Source organism: Natator depressus, chromosome 21 (assembly GCF_965152275.1).
Source record: "Natator depressus isolate rNatDep1 chromosome 21, rNatDep2.hap1, whole genome shotgun sequence".
NCBI classification, from domain to species: domain Eukaryota; kingdom Metazoa; phylum Chordata; order Testudines; family Cheloniidae; genus Natator; species Natator depressus.
In genome coordinates, this window is record NC_134254.1 from 837,635 (window position 1) to 853,843 (window position 16,209).

Genomic DNA, 16,209 nt, shown 5'->3' on the forward strand with positions numbered 1-16,209 from the left:
TTGGAGCAGGGTCCTGTGCGCTGTGACTGCAGCCAGCAGCTCCCCAATGCTGCGCCCCTGTTTTCCCAGCTCATTTGGGAATTGGGAGAGTAAATGGTCATGTAGTGTCTAGATACCCTGGTGATGGGCTCACACTAGGCGCGTGGATGTGTGGAGTGACAGTGCTTTGCAAGGGCTAAACAGGGCTTGTCATGTTCTTCTGGGACTTTCTTTACTGTGTGTGGCATTTTGAAGGTGTGTTGATTTTCTAATAAGATCTCAGAGTCCTGACTTTGCAGCCAGACATAGCGCTCTGCATGGCAGCGCCAAGCCCCGTCACTGTGCCAGCTTCACGTGTGGTTTTTAATAACCAGATGGAGAGCCGGTGAAACAGCTGCAGTTTCTGCCTAATGGGGCATGAGCTTTGCAGATTCAATTTCTTTTTGTTCAGGTTTCAATTTTGAGGTGATAGAATTAGGAGTAACAGGATTCTGTATGTCCCTGAATCAGTGTTTTTGGCTTTGCCTTGGCGTTTCCTAACCTGGTGAGATCAATATCCCAGGCTAAATCTTGATTCCAGTGAATGAACATTTAAAGCAAGAGAAATGTACCAATGGAAGAATTTATTGGAGTCTCCCAAAGAATTTCTTAAATGCAAAGACATGGCAGATTTATCAGTGGCAATGTCTATCCCAATGGATTAGGAGAAGATGGGAGAACAGCGTCTTGGAGATTGTGCGCAGGGAAGGGTAGACAGCTCTTCACATTAAACATCTGTGCAGGCTCTGTTGTTCAGAACAGGCATGGCATGGAGAGGAATCAGTGTCTAAATTGTAGATTTTTTTTGTTTTGTTTTCAATGTTCTGAAGTTGTTTCACGGCCAAATCAGGAAATGTAGTAATGTTGTCTCGTGACTTCCATTGTGTTTTGGAGGGGATGACAATAGAGCAATTCCTAATACAGAAACAAAGGGAAAATGTTGGATAAGGCTTTTAAATGGTGTCTCAATAGCCTGGCGTGATGCCAAAGGAAAAGTTTTTATTTGCGTGCTTGCTGCAGTCTGACTCCATGCTTCCCTGAGGCAGACATGCCCCTGAACACTAGGCTGCTGTTTCTTTAACACCATTTAATGGAGGCAAAATGCTGTTTTAGCAGGTTGGATTTGCAGCACTGTGGGGAAAGGGAAGCTTGACTGTTCTGGGGAAGTGTGTTCTGCAAACAGAGGCTGTGGTGCCCACTGGAGATGAGTCTAACGCTTTGTTAATGTCTTATCATGCTGAATGATGTTAGGAACATGGAACTAGCAGACTGGATCAGCCCATAGCGCCTCCTAATCCAGTCTCCTGTATCTGAGGGGGACCAGAATTGGCTACTTCAGAGGAAGGTGCAAGAAACTCCCTAGTGGACAACTATAGAAAAACCTGCCCAGTGGGGAAGTGTCTTCCTGACCCTGTCAGTTGGAGGTTCCTGCCCTGAAACAGGAGGAGTTCTTGCTGTCCTGGAGCCTGCCGAATCACATTTGCCACTGGTTTGTCTTTACTTTACTTTTCATATATTTTTATGCAGGTCTCTGTCCTGACACTGGCTGGGGCTCATTGCCATAATATCAGAGTGCCTTGGCCTGCAATGTATTTTTCCTCACAACAGCAATGAGGCAGGGCAGTGCTGTTATCCCCATCGCGTAGGAGGGAACCGAGGTGCCAAGGCCAAGTGACTTGCCCAGGGTCCCCCAGGGAGTCTGTGGTAGAGCAGGAAAATGAAAGCATGTCTCCAGAGTCCCTGGCTAGTGCCCTCAGTCACTTCCTTCTAAGGAGAGCCCTGGCTGTTAAAACCCTCAGCAGGAGAAACCCTGGGAGCTGCAGCAGGGATGTGCAGGATTCCCCTCTGCAAACTCCCTCAGCCAAGGGGGAAAGAAGCACAGGGAGAAATTCTGGGTTTTCCCAGAAGAGATCAAGCCAATGCAATGGCAGATGGGTTCTGCCAGAAGTTTTGTGCCAGGCCTTGCACTGTGTCCCAGCCCACCGAGCACGGGCCCAGATTGCAGTGGAAGGAGCTGGCTCTGCAGGCGGAAGCCCTAGTCGCAGGTTGCTCTGGGCTCAGCTGCCCCGGCGGGGAGATCTCAGGACTGCAGTGGATTGCTTCTTGGCCTGTTCAGTGCTTGCCGTCTTTCGCAAAGAGAATGCAATTGTGGCTCAGGGCGAGAGACCCTGGTGATGGGTGTGGGTTAGCATCAGGGTGGGGTGCCGGGACATCCTGGGCTAGAATGACCGGCTCTTGCCTTCCTGGAAGATGCACCGTTGAAATGATTTGTACAAATAGCAGTGAAACGTCCTTTGTAAGTGCAGCTGCTCATGGGTTTAGTGGCACCTTATTCATGCTCAGGGTGATACCTGGTCAGCTGGTTTCTCTCATTCTGGGAGGATTGTGTTGCCAGTAGCTTATCTGAGGAAGAAACTGGTATAACAAGACTGTGTGTTAAACTGAACGTGTCCAAACAGGTACTTAATTATGCCTTGTGAGTGATGGGTTTGCCCAGCTGAATGGCTGAGATTTCCTGTTTCTCACCTCCTCTGAGGGAACGGTTCACCACACTTGGGCTGTTTTCTGAGAGCGGCAGGAAGGAGTGAGGAGAAGATGGGTGACTTCCAAGATGCCCATAGGGTAAAGTCTGGGGGCCGGGTTCAAGGATGTGAAGCCAAATGAAAGGCCTGTAGTTAGAGCAGGGTGTTGGGAGTCAGGACTCCTGGGTCCTATTCCTGGTTGCCTGTGTGACCTTGGGCAGGTCACGTCCCTTCTGTGAGCCTCAGTTTCTCCTCAAAAATCATCTGTTTGTCTTGTGGTGATGTCCAGAGGCCCCAGTCAGGATCAGAGTCTGGGCACTGCACAAACACAGATTGTTTTATACTGACCCCTGTGAGTGTTGTCCCGCCTTGTGGGGCGGGCTGGGAGCATAGGCAATTAGTTCTTGGTAGGTGTGGGGGGCACTGGGCATTAGTGTTAGGACGGGATCTGAGGGCCGACTGTTGTTGTTCTGGCTAAAGGATCTGGGGTACTTTTTCCCCTGGCCAATATTTGTTGCAATTTGGCACATTTCTTTAAATGTGCCTGGGGAAAAAGAAAAACCCAGCCCACGCAGCAGGCTGACTGTAAGTATGTTTGTTTAGGACCCAGCTGTGGCAGTCTGGCCCTTTGTTATATAACAGGGAGGGTTAAATGTGGTGGGTGGTCACCATATGGAATACTCAGTACAGAATGCAGCTGCTAAGTCCCTGGGACGGGTGGAAAGTGCCACTCCTGGCGGGTTATTCTGTAATTATTTGTTACAGGCTGTCTCAGTCCTTCCTCTGGAGCATCCTCAGCTGGGCACTGGGGTAAAGCATGGTCTGGGCCAGTCTCGTCAGTTCCTAGGATGACAGGATTTTGAGACCCTCTCTGGGGCTTCGAATTGACTTTGTACCTTGTATTTGTGGCGTCACCAGTGGCTGGGGGTTTGTATTATTTTGCTACCCCAGTGTCCGAGCCTGTGGATGTTTCCTGGGGTGGGTCTGGGGCAATGTCAAGGCAGATGGGCCTGTAGACTCCTTGTCATAGCTGCTTTGGCTCAGAGGTGTGATAGCTCTGTGGTTTCTGCATATTCACTTCCTGCCTATCCCTAGGGGGTGCTAATGCCAGGGTTGCTGGTTGAACCTGAACGCTGCCTTCTGCTGACCCTGGGGAGGGGAATGCATCAGCCTTGCTCATCCTCCCCCAGGGCTGTGTGAACAAGGGGAGCAGCAGCACACGGAGCCCTGAGTGGTGGTGGTCTAGTGCCTGTCTTAGCTGCCCTAGCACGTGGCACAGACCCAGTGACCGGCTGGCGTGGGGCCCCTCTGCTCAGTGACAGTCTCAGTGCATTGGCAGCTTTTGCTTTTCAATGACGCCCAGATCACAGGTGGTGTTGCTACCTCCCCCATGTCCCCTCAAGGACCCACACCTGTGGGGTTAACAGCTGCGAGTGGCTGGGGGCCGAGGTGCCGGCCTCTCTCGGCGGTGAGAGTCATGTCCGTCTCTGGAGCAAGAGGCTGGAGGTGCAGATCCATTGCTGTCAGGAGATGCCTCGTTGCAGCCTTGTGCCTCTGATCTAACTGATAGCATCTCTGTTTCTTGCCTCGCCTTTCAGCTGGTAGATGGATGACTGTGAGGGAGCAGAACAGGGCAGTGGCTCCCATCGGGATCAGGGACTGGGGATAGTGTCTGTGCCCTATGTGATGGTGGGGGGGAAGGCAGCTGGCTAAGTCCCCACCCCTCCGCAGTTCTCTGCTCCTGCCAGCCCCAGCTCTGTTTGCCCTTTGCCTTGTGGAAGATGGGGTGGTCAGCCCCTTTCTTGAGCCCTGGTATGCTAACCAGCCCTAGGACTTGGCTTTGGCAGAAGCAAAAAATGTTCCTGAGACCTTCATGGTGCAGTCTCATGCCGATGATCTCGAAATGAGAAACATGCAGTCATCACTTGGCTTTTCCAGGCTTGGCAAGCTGGCTGCTGGCATGTTCCGTCCTGCTGATGCGTGCTATAGGGGCTGCTGCTCCATCCAGGCTCTGTGCACCTCTGTGTGGTATGCTGCAGTACGGGGGCAGAGGAACAGCACATGGAACAAACGCTTGAGTGTGAGACTCACTGCTGGCTTCTCTTGACATATGAGGGATTAGTTTAAACCTGCCCATATCATCCCATGGCTGAGACCTGTTTCTGCTCTTGATTTTTTCTCTCTTCTATTTTGTCTCAGCCCTTGAATTTTTCCCCTGCCCCATGTGCCCTGCCCCATGTGACATGCCCTGCCCAGGAGACTGTCATACTGTGTTTGCAGAAAGCAGATGTCTGCTGAGTTTGATTTCCATACTGTGGATCACTATTAGCGCAGAATCTTTTCCCTTCTGTATTGTGTGGCAGGAAACTGGAGTGAGATCGGGGAGATACTGCAGTGGTGCAAGGTGAAGTTGTGGCAGCTTCTCAGCAGATCTGGACAGGTGGTCCATGGCATATGGATTCTTGTTTTTGGTCATTGCAAATCCTCTCTGCTCATTCTGACACTCTAAATCTGTGTGTGTAAGATGAGTCAGGATTGGGTGCCATGGCAAATCAGATCATTGCGTTAACTGTATATGTGCTGATAACATTAACAAGGAAGACTTTTGTGGCTGGATTCTGAAAAGCTGAGCTAGTGGCCCTGTGAACTGGCCCCCCAGTGGCTGTGCTGGTGGCAAGTTGTGGTTTCTGTTCTATTCTTGAACTGTTAAGTATTAATGCCCTTAAAGAGTCACAGTCACCTCTTCAGAGACAGTGCCGAGGTGTTACATGGAATGGCAGTTGGTGGGTGGGAGTAGTGAAGTGACGGAATGGTGCGGGAGCTAGGAAGGGCAGGTTTTGGTGTACGAAAGGGTCCTGTCAGTAAACGGGACTCATGGGGCAGCAGGGACCCTAACCTAAGAAGTCCTGATAATGGGCTGGGTTAATCCGGCTGGGGTGGACGGAGCAGAAGGTCCTGCTTCGAGCTGGGGAGGGGAGTGAGATTCTGTGGCATCTTTGAGGGTCAAGAAGATGTAGTGAGCAGCGTGTTAATGATGGGGGCGGGGGGTGCTGCAGACAGCTGTGAGGCCAGGGACAGAGTAAAGGGTTGTGAAGAGAAAGGAGATGTGGGTGGGGAGTCGCAGCTTCAGCTTGGGGAGCTCCCAGCTGACAGAGGTGAGGAAGAGAGGCTCTGGGGTGGAGGTGCTGCAGGAAATCTTAGCAGGTGGTGGGGCAGGGGGCAGCTGATGAGTGAGATGCAGCACAGCATGACTGTGTCTGTCATCCTGGAGCAGCAAGACCTGCTCCCTGCAAGATGGCTGTTGCTGCCCTGGGGTGCTGTGCTCATCTCTGTGCACCCCCCTCACCAACAGGAGATAGGAGTGAGTTCAGAAAAGAGCCGCAGGATGGTCGTGGCTAGAGGGTTTAGTTGGTGGGGAAATGCTGAGTGCAACGTGCCTGGCTTGGATCTTGCGTAACAGATGAGTAATGGGGAAGTAGGCTGGGACAGGCAGAGGGTGTGCGCACGGAGGAGCCAGATGAATCCTTGAGGGTGGTACAAGGAGCTGAACTGTCAATGAGAGGGGGCTGGGAAAGGGAAATTCAAAGTTGAATATCAGGGGGACTCCCTGCCAGTGAGTCTGTGTTAGCAGGGGGAGAGGTGTGTCCTGGGGGCAGTAGGAAACCCCTTTCCTTGGGATATTCAGAACCAGACTGGACACATCACCAGGAAACCTAAGAAAGGGAACAAGCCTGCTCTGGACCCGTGGGAAGGGCTGGATGAGCTAATAAAGCTTCCCAGTCTCAATTCTCCCAACCTAGTGGTGTTTTCCAGCTCTGGCATCTGAATCCAGAAAATGCTTGGCCCATTGGAGCTGGCTAATACTATGAGGTTATCAAAGTGTTCTCATCCTCCACTAAATTAAGCCAGGGAAGAGGGGGGCCTTTGTTTCTGGGGCGGGGGAGGGGGGTTCAGGCTGGGGTGTGGTGGGAGTGAAGAGGAGCTGAGAACCATGGAGTAGGGATATTGAAGTTTCAGTTTTCAGCTCTCAGGCTTGTTTGGGTTTTGTCCCTGTGAGGTTATAATAATCTCATTTACAGCCCTAACAGAGTGTTGGTGCAGCTTTCTGCCAGGGAATTAATTGTGCTGTGTACACTCCCTATATTTTCCTAGTCGCACTGGTGTTCCCCAAGGGCAGGGATTCGTCCATAGCTATTGTGGTGGCTGTGTCATTACGGTGGTGCCCAGAGGCCCCTGAGGGAAAACCGTCTTATGCTGGGCACTGAACATACACCAGCTGTGTAGCTGCCCTGAATTGCTTGTGATTTTAAACCATGTGTAAATGCCATTGGTAGATATTGATATTGAAACTAGCCCCAGCTGAGTTCTGCTCTCTGGGGTGGGAAAGGCCACAAAGTGCAAAATCCCTTTTCAGCATGTGCTGTTGAAGTAACCAACCAGCTGTTTGCAAGCCCTCTGAAGAGAGGAGGAGTACTTGTGGCGCCTTAGAGACTAACAAATTTATTTGAGCATAAGCTTTCGTGAGCTATAGCTCACTTCATCGGAGGGTTCACGCTGGTCTCTTGTCAGTGCTGAAATCAGGACAGGGGCACATACTGAATGGCTGTTAAACCCCTTAATCTCCTACCTGTGCTAAACTCTGCTGTGGTAACCCCTGACACGATGATTCCCCCAAATGCAGTGTGAGCTTGCAGCCCATTCTCCTGGTGGCCCTTGGTGTTTGGCTCCCAAGGCTGGTGCCATGATGTGGCCACAGTGGAAACAATTCTTCACAGCTAAGAAACACATGGAATTCCATCTGCCTGGAGTCTCAGATTAGTAGAGTTCAGCGCCTGAAGAAACCATTAGATCATCCAGCTTGACCTCCTGTATAACACAAGCCATTAAATTTCACCCAGTTACCCCTGTATAGAGCCTAATAACTTGTGTTTGGCTAAAGCATCTCTTCCAGAAAGGCAGCTAGTCTGGAGCTGAAGACGTTAAGAGATGGAGAATCCACTATGTCCCTGAGGAGCTTGTTCCAGTGGTTGATCACCCACCCTGTTAAAAACTGGGGCCTTATTTCCAATTTAAATAATGTCCAGCTGTTAGCTCTTGTTCTGCCTTTCTCCCCTAGATTAGAGTCCCTTAGTACCTGGGACTTTCCCCATGAAGGTACTGACACATGGTGACCAAGTCACCTCTCAGTTTGCCTTGCCTGGCCCAAGGTGCGAGTTGCTGTGTAGGCCCTTCTTCTGCTGTAGCTAGTTGAAAATGATCACAGCCCGTCTGACGCACTGCCTCGCTGGGATTCTCCAGTCCCCTGTTAACAGCGAGAGCTCCCGCCACAGCTTGTTCTCGGCTCCAGGGAGGAGAGGAGGGGGGTTATGGGCAGGCAGCAGGCTGGCCAGGAAGAGTAGCCCCTGCGTCTGTTTGTATCTGAACAATGGTGTTTGCATTGTCCACTGTCCCATCTGCCACCACAAAGGAAGGCACGGCCTAGCTAGAGGGGAAAGAGCCGCGTGGGCCATCCCTGTCAGGGTGTTTCACGTTTTGGGGGGACTCCTGGGCTCCCCGAATGGGAAGCTGCTGTTACTGTACATATTTGGGATGATGCACTTAGTGATCATGGTTCTGTCCACATCGGTGCCACTAGCTGAACTGGTCTCTGGCCCAGGCCCTGTGCTGCTGAGGGCATGTCGTGGACCTGGAAAGCCATTTCAGTGACATTCGGAATCCAGCTGTAGGCTGCCGCTGTGGCGGCTGCTGCACTTGGTCACTGATGAGCAGGCGGGGTAGGGAGGTGCGGAGAACGGGCGGGTTGTGGCTGACACAACAAAACTGTCTTGCTGATGGAATAAGGCCAGGAGTCGAGTCTGCCGTAGCCCATCGGTCGCAGGGCTTCCTGCGGGGCCACTCTGCAGGTCAGTTCTCTGGTAGGATTTGGGGATTGGCGAGTCCCTCTCTGGCCTTTGGTGAGTCAGTGACTCTGTGAAATGGGGTAATACAGGCCTGTCCGGCTGAGAGTTTTAGTTAATGCCTGTGAGTGCTTTGAGGCTGTGATGCTCTAGAAATGCAGAGACATGAACAGGGAAATATGCTTTGCAGCTGTGAAGGGAAGGAGCTGGGGTCTCAGGGGATCACACTTCTCAGAGCGGCGCGTGCCTTCCAACTGCAATGGGGTAGTGAACTGCTTAGAAACAGAGACGGCAGTGATAGCTTCCCACTTGTGACATTACTGAACTGCAGAAGGGGCCATTTGAGTTCATGGAGGACAGGTCCATCACTGGCAATTAGCTAAGATGGTCAGAGATGTAACCCCCACTCTGGGTGTCCCTAAACCTCTGACAGGTTTCAGAGTAGCAGCCGTGTTAGTCTGTATCCACAAAAAGAAAAGGAGGACTTGTGGCACCTTAGAGACTAACGAATTTATTTGAACTTATGCTCAAATAAATTTGTTAGTCTCTAAGGTGCCACAAGTACTCCTAAACCTCTGACTGCCAGAAGCTGGGACTAGACAAGAGGGGATGTGTCACTCGATAACATGCCCTATTCTGTTTGTTCCCTCTGAAGCCTCTGGCAGTGGCCACTGTCAGAGACAGGACACTGGGCTAGATGGACCATTGGTCTGGCCTGGTCTGGCCGCTTTTTTGTTCTTCTCTCATAGCTCGGTTCCTTGTTGACCCAGCCTTTTAATGTGGAAACACCTGCTTCCTTGCTCTTCTCATTGTTTTGTAAGCATGTGAATTAAATGTTTGTCCGTGGGTCCTTCGGTCACTGCAAATAAACATGTTTCTGCTGCTGCTCCTATGGCTGCTGCCTGTGTGCAGGGAGGTGTGGTAACTAAGGTTATGGCCGAGAACAACCAGTGTGTCCCAGGCCAGGGTTTTGCCATCGCAGAGCCATGCGGATGCATTACCAAGGCCTGATGAATCGGCTTGGGCACTTTGCTCCAGCACTGGGCAAGGCCGGTTATTCAGTTAGCTGCTGCTGCTGCTCCTTGTAACCTGAAGGTTCATCTCCGGAAGCGAAGTGCAGTCGTGCTGAGAGAGGAGGTGTGGAGCCAGCTGGGATGCGGCATTTCTGCCCACCGATTTATCCTGAGTGTCATCTCTGGCCTTTGCTTTAATGCTTCCTGTGGCTGGACGGGTAAGCGCCCATTCTCAGGATGTCTGTTTTCCATCTGCTCAGGCTGGCTTTTGTTTGTTCTCGTGATCAGTAGGACCAATAGGAATTGTCTCCCCCAAGCAGAGGGTTGGACACAGTCCAGGTCCCAGGAAAGCTGGGCAGCACGTTGTGGGATGTGGATCTCTGGAATTGGTGGCAGAAGGATGTGTAGTATCTGGGGATTGTAGACTAACTCGCTGACCGAAGTGGAGCCCTCAATTCCCAGCCGACCAAGAGGCTTGTCTTGAGCTTGGCCTGGAAAGCTGCAAAGAGGACTGGCCACAGGGGGTGACAGAGGTGACTCCTTCCTGGAGCTTCTCAAATCAGGTGCTCCTCCCAGTGGCAGTATGGCACGAGACAGTCCTGGCCCCTAGAACTGTTGGGGTGTAGATCGAGCAGCTCCACAAAAGTTGGTGGCTTGGGCTGTGCCTGTGAGGGCAGAGATAGTGGCAGGCTGGGCTAGGAGCATGATGTGGAGTTAGCTGCTCCGTTCTTGCCGACTGTTTCTTCTCAGCTCCTAGCTGTTTGTCCCAGGGAAAGGGGATGCTGAAGGCAGCTGCAGCACGGCCCGCTGCCAGTACTGTAGTTCTGAGTGCTCTGCTCAGCGCTTTCTGCTGTCCCTGGAGCAGTCGGGCTGGAGTGGGGATCTGAGCTCTTGGACTCTCCTGCAGCCAGAGCAACAAGAAGGTACGATCTGGTCCCCTTCGCCTAGATGGAGCTCTTCACGCTCGGCTGTGGTGTGTGGTGCTGACAGAGCTCGGAGCCGCGTGCGCCCCCGGGGCGAGTATGGTGCCTGTCCCTGAGGAGCTGAGACTAAAGCAAGGATTTTGGCTGCCCTGTTTCCCAATTGCTCCTGGAAACTGGGCCCCTGGTGTCATCCACTCTCCTGTGAGGTTAGTGCTTGTTGCCATGTCTGCCATCTCTGTGTGCAGCTGGTTCTAGGGATGTTGCAGGTGCCTGGAGGAGGCTGCCTGATGCTCCTGCAGTGAGCAGCCCAGGAGCTGCCCAGCCCCATGCAGTGAGGAAGAGACTCCAGCAGATGGTTGGGAGCCCTGCCTCCCTCCTGGCTGATAGCCCAGGCTGTTCTGCTGCGGGCCAGTCCTGTCCATCACAGGCGGCTAAGAACCTGAGGGGCAGTAGGGAGAGTCACTGCTACTGAGTGAGTGCTGCTGGGGAGCCCCTACCGGTCGCTCTGTCTTGGGGGAGGGGAGGGCAGCTTCCTCCCCGTCAGACCTGTGCCACCTTCCATGGCCGTGTGGGCCTGTGCCTTCCCCTGCCACACTCCCAGGGTGCAGCCCCAGCCTGGGGGAGAGACCCTGGCTCAAGCAAGCCCAGGAGGCTCTGCCTGTTCTGTTTGCAGTGATGCTGACCCTGGGGGCACAGGGAGCTGGGTGAGGCCCAGGAGCAGGGGGGGAGTGAAACAGAGGCCAAAAGGTCTGGTTTCTCCAGTCAGGTCAAACCCTGCTAATGGGGCAAAAGACAATAAAGGCCCCAGCAGGGAGTGGCCCCGGCATCCCTTTTTTGTGTGTTGTGGAATATGCATTTTCTGACTGGTGTTGGTTCTGCATCAAGGAACTACCTCAGGTTATGCTGATCTTTGATCTTCTCCCTCCGTTCAGCCTGCAGTGCCTCTGCTGAGTTCGCCTGCACCTTGGTGTGAAACTGCAGGGCCCTCAGGCAAACAGCCAGCAGACTTGGCTGAAATCCTGCTTCAGAGCCGGGTGGTTTGCCGCCCTCCCAGTGTTGCTGAGCCCGGACATTCAGGAATCATGAGTCAGGCCCCCCAGTGATCATGAGATTTTAAAAAATAACAAACGTTGGGCTGGCTGTTTGCCTTCTGGTGTTTGAGCCTTTAGGGATCTTCCCTCTGCATCCACAACAGCTAGAGACTTAAAATAAACCGTTGAACATCATTTATGCTCACACTGGTGGTGATCCAGCCTATGTGTTCCATGCCTGCCTCTGGGGTCTCAGTGGGTATGTCTACATGGCAGCGAGCATCCCAGCCCGGGTCAGCTACTGGCTGTGCAGACCTACTCTGTGGTGCTCTGCTCTGCTGCTAGGCTGGTGGCAGCTTCCAGTTCCTAATGGAGGTGGTTTCTGTTGAGCTGGAGACAAATGACAGAATGCAGCATTCCTGGAGTGTTTATTATCTGATACTGCCCCAGACTTTTCCACTTCCAGAACGGGGCAGAGTTTTGCTCAGAAAAGCATAGGATTTGCATCTGAGCAGAGTAAAAGTGGCTACGAATTCTGAGATGTATCCTTGTTTGTTCCTTCACAGTGAGTAATAAATATCTTTACTAACCACCTCTCTCCAATATTTGCTTGGCTGCTTTCCCAGAACGCTAGAGACTTGAAGGCCTCCCCCAACCCTTGGGTCACTGTGGCAGGAAGACTTGTCACCTCTCGGGCAGTTCACAATTGAGAAGCATTTTGAAACTGGATTGGCTTGGAAAGCTGACAGTCACAAGGAATTAATCTGTGTGGGTTCTGGTGCATGCTTTGCAGCCTTGTAATAGGAGATGCTGCATACATGTTAATGCCTTTGTTTTGCTAATTGCTTGAGATTTTTTGACTGCAGTATGGGGGTTAGCACAGGGCCAGCAGCACCTGTGTTGGGTGGGCTCAACAATTAAGAGTATTTTGTTCCTGAATAATGTTGGCAGCGTTCTCTTTTGGAACATACGGTTTCAGGAAATTGAATCCTGTTGGGATTCTTTGCATGGAAAATGCTTAGAATGCTCTCTGGCTCTCAGTCCTGGAAAAAAAGATAACACTACATGGCAGGGAATGCTAAAACTCCTCATGCTTCAACTTTGGGCGAAGATGTTACGGAAACTTTCTCTAGATGTTGAATCTGAGACCTGCATCTTCAGAGGGTATCTTTTTTCAAGAAATGGGCAATGCTGTTGGCAGATCTCATCTAGAAACATTTTAAATCTTTCTGTACCTAGGAAGAACATTTCAAATAAAATAATATAGATCTAGAATCTTTGCTTAGTGCCTTCAGATGCAAGGCATTGCAAGCATCGTCACAATTGGTGGGGTGGGGGTGGCTGTTTGGCTACTTTTGGGAACACAGGAAAACAAACTGGAGACTACTGAGCCTTCTGGATGTAGTTTGGAGAGAGCCGTGCTGAGGTGCAGCAATCATTTACTCTTTTTTAAAGTGTAAATTTAACTAAAATAGCTTGTAGTTGGATGCTCCCTGCATGAAGTGCTCTCTGCTCAGAGGCACAGTTAGGAACGTGCAGAGAATGGGGAACGGGATGAGGGGTTGTCATGTGCAGGAAGCCCAGGTTTTGTTAGAAGCATCAGAGAATGTACAATAGGGAAGAGCTCTGGAATAGCCGGGGTGAAAGTAAAATTTAAAACTTACCGGTATGGGGGCCAGCTCCAGCCTCCCCCCCACCCAGGGGTGGGGCTGGGGGTCAGCAACCCTTCCATGCTGCTTGGCCTGTGCCACACAGGGCTCCAGTGGTAATTTAAAGGGCCCAGGGCTCCAGCTGCTCCTTTTGCTCACCTTCCCCTCCCCCCCCGGCCCTGTTGGCCGCCAGTGGGGGCGCAAAACCGGTAAGGCGGTAGGGGCTGGAACCGGTGGCCACGTTTTACCGGTATGCCTGTACCGCCTTATTTTCAGCCCTGGGAATAGCAGAGACGAGAACTGGATGATGACTCATCCTTCCCAAGTCTAACTACTTTGGTCCTGCAGGAGTCCCTGAGTAACTTGCCGGTGTCTCTACGTGGAACGGTCTGGAAGTAACTGGTTGGTTTTTAGGATTAGAAATTTGCTGATCGGCTTTACAGCCCCTTGCAAGCTGGAAACCTTTACAGATCAGAGTTCCTGCAGAGAAGCCCCACAAGATGCTGTCAGAAGTGATGCTGTTAAAAGACCAGGGCGATTTCAGTTTGTCCCTAGTCCCTCGAGTTGTGCTGTGAAGGTCCCTTGGGTCAGGTTTTGCAGAGGTTTTGTGTTAACAGTTTGATTGTATCTCACAAATAGGCAACTTTCTTTAACTTAGAGGTCAGACCATCCCAGCCTGCTTCAGAGCAACTTCTGTGACTCCTCCTGAGGGCAAAGTCTATATAGTTTCCTGGGCTCATGTGTTTCACCCTCTGGAGCAGCTTTCATCAAAATCCCTCTTCCTTGAGAGCAGTCACTTGTCTCGCAAGCCCGTGCAAGTTAAATGCTACATTCCATTCTTCCAAACGGGTGGGTGTATTTGACAAATACCTGTTCAGTGCTGCGCCTGGCTGACTAGGCCCAAGGGAGAGGTGATGTTGGCTAGTTCCTTTAGCTTGCCTTCCATAGGTTATGTTTCAGAGGTGGAATAGAAATTAATTGTTAATTGTATCTGGCTCTAATTGTAATTACTCAAGGACCAGCGACACACCTTAGAGACCTTGGGTCCCAGGACTGCAGTCAAGCTGCGCAGCTTCTTTTAGGAGCAGTTTGAGGTATCCGTTGATGCTTTTCTCTCTGTAGAGAAGTGGCTGTGAACTGGATGCCTCATGTTGAGAGTTAGACCCTTGCTAAGTTGAAGAGGAGAAGACATTTGCTGTCTGCTTTATGCCTTGAGCCCAAGAGCACCTATAAACCAAGACAGTTCTGAGCATAGTCATGAGCTGGCATGCTGCTTTGGTACCCCCGTGGATGAATGTTGTGCGGGCATTGAGCTGGTGATGAGGAGACAGGAGTAGAGAACTTCATTTGAGCAGATGTGCCATGCAGTGGGCAGCCAGCCCTGCAGAGTGGTGAAAGCTTGCTGGTGAGTTGCTGTTGCTTCTTAATCAAATACCCCTCCCAAGGGCTTCTTCCTCAGCTCTCCCGCAAATGCCATGTAAACCGTGTGGTCGGGAAAGGCCTGGGCATGCAGGCGTTTCCTGGTAAGTGTACCAGCCTTGCCAACTCCAAGCATTTGAACAATCGTGAGTTGGGCCTCAAAAAAAAAAAATCTTGAGGGTGATTTTAAAATCATGAGACTGAAAAAATCAGAGTTGGGTCAGGTGTTTGAGCCGTTGGAGGTCATGTTATCATGTTACCTTTCTCCACAACCAGGAGGGCTAGGAACTTGGGGGCTGGGATTGTCACGTAATCACCTGACTACCAAATCGTCTTTTTAAAAATCCCCAAATAGATTAGTGAGATTCATGATAAATGGCCAGAGCTGGCAGCGCTGTGCACCTCTCGTGATAGTTCTTGGTTGGATGCTCTTTCCTCGGGATTTGAGGTGCCCTGAGCCCTACTTGTTGCTGACCTGGTGGCCCATGTGGCTTTGCCTTTTGCCTGTGTGGGCTCATTCCCCTTCCCTGGAGCACACTCTCCTCTTTGCTGTTGTAAATCGTTAGGTGATGGTCGGTTGTGCTGAAATCCTTGGGAGCCGAACAGAAACTATGGCGCCTTGGTGCCCACAGCTATGGGGTGTCCAGTGCGTTCAGGCTTTGTGGTGCTGGCTCAGCTTGATGGCTTGTGTCGCAGCCTCCCTGGTGTTTCATGAGAACTTGCCTGTGAATTCCTTGACATAAATGCTGCAGTGTTTTGAATGCAAAAGCTAACTGGCTGGGGAATGGATCCTAGTGGGACTGTACAGTGAGACCTGGCTGGGCTAGTCTTCTGCAGCTGAGTTACTGAGTCTTGGGTAACTGTGAATCTAGGTGTGCTAGGGAGGGACTGAGGTGGTTTCCAGCATAACTGTGGGGCCACAGGCTCCTTCGCTTAGCCCCGGAGCGTAAATACATGTGATCTGTGCCTCCCGCCTTTCTGTAGCTTCCCCAGCCAATGAGATGTGGAGGGGCACATGTAACTACTCACGCTTCCTGACCACAGACATGACCCTCTTGGGAAGAGAGGGCCTGATGTAGGTGCTGCTGGGGTCAGACCCAGGCTGGCCTGTTGTGTAGTGTGATGTGTACTGCAGTTTGTGGCCCTTTGCCCTGCAGACCAGGCTTCTCCAGGCCACGCTGCTCCCTCCTTGTGGGGCACCGAACGGCTGGCAGGGTGAGGAAGTGAAAACCTACACTGCTCCAGGGGAATAACTGAACCCTCCAGCACCCTGCTGCCAGGCCCCTTGTGGAGCTGTTACTCGGGACGTGTGGGCAGAGGGACGCAGAGCATTAGCCTGCGGAGCGCTCTGCCCTGTGAATGGCCCATTGTTCCCTGCGCCAGAGTGGCTTTTGGGCCTGTGTTTTGGGAGCTCTGATAACAGGAGTGATTTCAGCTGCTCCGCTGGCCAGTCCTGCCTGTGAATTGTGCGGCATGGGCGGCTCCCCCCCTGCACTCCACCTTCCCTGCACAGCAGGTGTCAGACCCCGATGGAGCAGAATCTCTTCCTCGGGATCTGAGGATGGCTGCGCTGGGTTCTGGCTCCTGTGGGCTCTTGTGTGGCTGAGAGCATTGCTTTCCCTAATCAGCTACTGGATAGGGTGCTGGATTCTCATTCTGTAGGCTCCTTCCCCAGCAGCCCTGAGCCTTTTGGGGGGGTGTGATTGCTCCTGCTGGCTGTTCTGAGTGAGGTCCCTG

At 51.9% G+C, this 16,209-nt stretch overlaps 1 protein-coding gene across 1 annotated transcript in view; it reads left to right on the plus strand.

The window, feature by feature from the left end:
• The window catches only part of DENND2C (DENN domain containing 2C), a 45,613-nt gene that overhangs the window by 136 nt on the left and 29,268 nt on the right, over window positions 1-16,209 (plus strand). The gene's annotated exons all lie outside the window — the stretch shown is intronic.